Consider the following 4,541-nt stretch of genomic DNA (forward strand, 5'->3'; position numbering starts at 1 on the left):
CAATGTCATCTTCAATTTGGGCTTGAAAGAAGGGTAGAGGTTCTCCAGGAAAACAAGGGGGTTTGAGTACAATATTCTTTGCACAGGGACAGACTTTTCATGGGAAAATTTGTATGCAAGAAAACCTGAGGAAGGAAATAGAACGATGTGAATTCCAAGATAAATAAAATCTGAGTCTTCTCGGAATGTGCAACAGTGAACAGAGGGGACTTTTCCTGTTTCATGCCTGTTTTATGCTCTTCTTTCTAGGCACTTCCCCCTGTATCGTCTTGACCTCTTTATACATTTTCTATGTAAGAGGCACCAGCTGATACCCAGGCTTGCCTCTTTGGTGTTCAAGAGGGGTGAGAGACAAATGGATAGAAAAAGAAGTTGTCTCATCTTGGAGACAGTGTCTGCCACAAACTTCAAAATAACCTGTACCTTCTGGATCTCTAGAATAAAAATGACTACAAAGACAGTGATGATGATAATATAAATAACAGCTAACACCTGCCTAAGTCTTCCTGCTTGCCAAGGACTGTTGAAAATGTTGATTGGTATGGAAATAATATATACCCACAAGGACACTGTGGGGTAGATACTGTATTTTACCCAATGTGAAATGAGGGCCAAATACCTTTATTCCTCTCCCTATTCACAAAATTCCTGTGAATTCCAAATCCTATCAAATCAGGTGTATTGTACTGGCTACTCCAGTACAACGCCACACGTTGCAGTTGCCTTTCAGAGATACGATTTTCTGAATGGGTACACAGTTATTGGTGAAACTGTGAAAGGAAAAACACAATACAATGTTTCCTTGATTTACATGATCATTTCATATATAATATAGAAATGTCAGTCCATATTGAAACTGTGTAAACTGTATGATTTGTGGTTATACACAAAATGGAGTTTGTTTCTACCTTGGGATGCTTTTAAATGGCTTTTTCACTTCAACTTGTATTCAGTAAGCTATTTGAAGACCATGTTATCTTCCACTTAAGGGATGTTCTGCACATCCCTGATCTTGAACACCCAGTAATTCCCTCCCATCTTTTTTTTTTTTTTCTTTCTTTTTTAGAGATTGGTTTGTGGTCTCGGACCTCCACTCTCTCTCATTTTTTAATTTTTTTGGTTTTTGGTCACACTGCACAGCAGACAGGATCTTAGTTCCCCAATCAAGGATCAAACACGTGATCCTTGCCATGGAAGCTCAGAGTCTTAAACACTGGACCACTAGGGAATTCCCCCCCACCCTAACCCACATTTATCTTTTGACATTCAAAACCACCCATACACATTTCCAAAACATGCACTAGGTTTTGGAGTTATCACTCTATTGAAAGTACTGCCCTGGACTCTGTCATGAATAACTGCAAGTCATATCAATTTCAAGCATTGCAATGTCCCAATAAATACTTCCTCTCTCCAACCCACTTCCAAAGTGCCCTGAAACTGACAGTTCGACAACCCCCAATGGGACCTACTCTCCATTAGCCCTGCAAATTTTTACTGTTCTTCACACTTTTTATGTCCTTGTTTCCCTCCTTACCCAGTTTCAGGCCTTTGATCAATTATTAAAATACCTCTCCTATGTATAAATAACCTCAAATCTCCCTCCCCACCCCACCCCCCACCCCCCCGCCGTGTCACCCACCCTCTACCTCATACCAAAGTTCCATTTCTGTCAGATCATCTCCATACCTACTTAAAACCTGCAGGCCTCCAATGCCCAGTTGAATGTAGCTAGAGAAACCATGATGAATGGTACCATCTTAAATCCATGACCTTGAATCTCAAGTGGGTCTTTAAAGTTGTCTGAAAATAAGTAATACTACAGTTTCCTAGTCCAGATCTTTCCAATTGTGGCTGAATATTAGAAAAAGATATAAGAGCTTTTAGTAATACCAATGCTCATACTCTGTGTCTAGAAAGTCTGCATTTAATTGGTAGTACAAACCATTAACAGCTCTCCAGGTGATTCTTTTGTTTGTTTTTTGGTATTTGGGTTAAAAAAATTTTATCTTTGTTCTGTTTCATTGAGATATATTTGACATACAGCACTATATAAATGTGTAGTGTCCAGCATAATGACTTGATTTATAGATATAGTGAAATCATTATCACCACAAGTTCAGTGGTCAACTCCTATTTGAGAAGGGAGCCAAGAATATTCATTGAATATTTAATGGAGTAGTCCATTCTTCAATAAACGGTGCTGGGACAATTGGATATTCACATGAAAAGAATGAAACTAGACCCCTATCTTTCTCCAGGTAATTCTACCATGAAGCTGGAGTTAAGAACCAATGCCCTAGCTCATTCATTCTCTTGCTCTCTTGGATGACCCTTTCCTACATTGTCTCTCTCTCCTATCCTCAGTCACTGCCACTGACTTTGTTTTCCACTTCACTAAAAACATAGAGGCAATAAGAGAAGAACATCTACAAACTCCCACTGTCATTGCATGCCACCTGTGCTCATGATACTTGGCACTTCGTCCAGTGTTTCAAATGAACTCCCAGGGCTTCTCTCTAAAGCCATTTCATTCCACTCATGCACTGGGGTCCCACTCATACTTGACAGTTTCCCAAGGAAGTTGCTTTAGAAATTCTCCCACCCACTCCCTCTCTTTCCTTCTTTTTCTCTTTCATTCTTGTCAGTAAACAGACATGCTGTAACTTCCCCCACTTACGCCCCCCAGCTGCCATACCATTTTTCTCTCCCTCTTTCTGGCAAATATCCTTCAAATGCATATCTATTTTCACTGTCTCCAAATCCTTTCCTCCCATTCTCACATAAACATACTCCACTCAGGCTTTCTCTCTTAATTCTCCGCTGAAACTGCTTTGTATCAGGGTCACAAACGACCTCCCTGTTGCTAAATCCAATTGCTGTTTCCCTGGTCTTCATCTTACTTGACCCTCTCAGCTGCATTTGAGGCAATTGATCACTCCTTCCTCCTTGAAACTTTTTCTTCACCTGGCTTCTAGAGAACCATTTTTTTCCTGGTGTTCCTCCTACCTTCTCAGATTTTGCTTGTCTTCTTTATCTTGACTTCTGGATGTGGTTGGCTGTGAGCTCCATATTTAGGCTTCTTAACATCTCTAGTTACTCTCACTCCCATCGAGAGTTCATCCTGGCTAGTGACTCAGAACCCCGTCTGGAGCAGGGGTTTTTTGTTTTGCCCTTTTTTTTTTTTTGGATTGTGATAAAGTTATGGCCAATTATTTATTCTAGATCCTTTTCTCTGAGTAAAAAGACAGAATCTCACAAGGGAAAATGAACAGACAAATTCTTAACCTCTTTGTCTTTTCTCTATATTGCTACTATAGTTATGACATGACACATATTATTACATCATATTGCTTTATACTTTATATGCTTATGTTTTCTTTGTTTTCTTCAATTTTTTATATGGTTGGTGCTTTTTGCCAATTTCCTTTTTACCCTTTCTGTTCATTTGTAAGGTTCTTAGCCTATCTTTTTTAAATGTAGTTGATTTACAATATTATATTAATTTCAGGTATATACAGAAACATTAATTCAAAAAGATACATGCATCCTAATGCTCACAGCAGTGGTGAAATTCTGCCATTTGCATCTACGTGGGTGGACCTAGGGAACATTATACTTAGTGAAATAAGTCAGAGAAAGTCAAGTCCTGCATGATATCACTTATATGTGGAACCTGAAAAATAATACAAATGAACACACACACACACACACACGGACACACACATATTCGTCCTATCTTTAACTCTACTCTTGGTGTCTTTAGGTCAGTGGTTTTCAGTGCAAGGCACCTGCACCAGCAGCATCAGCATAACCTGGGAATTTACAGTACCCATCTCAGACTCACTCACTCAGAAACTCTAAATCATAACAATCTGAGTTTTCACATAACCCACCCTCTGCATGTTGCTAATGTATACAAAATTTGTTTATGTCTCTAATTTTCAGTTACTGTCAGAAATAGAACAGTATATACTGGCTATCCTGTATGAAAGCTGAAGATTTAGTGCCTTTATCCTTCTCATATCTACCCATTTCCTGCCCTCCCTGTAAATGTTTTATTGGTTGCTATCCTCTCAGATCGAGGGACATGTTGTCATGCTGGCACGATTATCCCTAGAGCAGCTTCTTCCTTGCCCACTCTTAATCATACTGCTGCTGCTGCTGCTGCTAAGTCGCTTCAGTCGTGTCCGACTCTGTGCGATAGGTTGAACACTTAGGTTGTTTGCTATCATTAATATTACAGGGATGCCTACTCGTGCTGTCATTCTATATTGACCAGAAGCATAATACCTATGTATAGCTTAAATTGCTCCAGCTAGTTTATATGGTTTACTCTCCTTAACGTCTCAGCACATGCCCCTGGTTGGGAGACTAGAAACTAGTCAAAAGTAGTGTTTGTAGCCCTGTGGTCATGTTTGTGGAAGAGTCTGGCCTGCTTTCTCGGTGGAATTCTCTCTGTGCTTTGTTAAGCTTCTTTACAGTGTTTCTGTTGTGGTCTTTCTTCTCTAAATATAGAGCTTTCCCCAAAGACTGAAGTT

This window comes from Bos mutus, unplaced genomic scaffold, assembly GCF_027580195.1.
Source record: "Bos mutus isolate GX-2022 unplaced genomic scaffold, NWIPB_WYAK_1.1 CTG205, whole genome shotgun sequence".
In the NCBI taxonomy this organism is placed as follows: Eukaryota; Metazoa; Chordata; class Mammalia; order Artiodactyla; family Bovidae; genus Bos; species Bos mutus.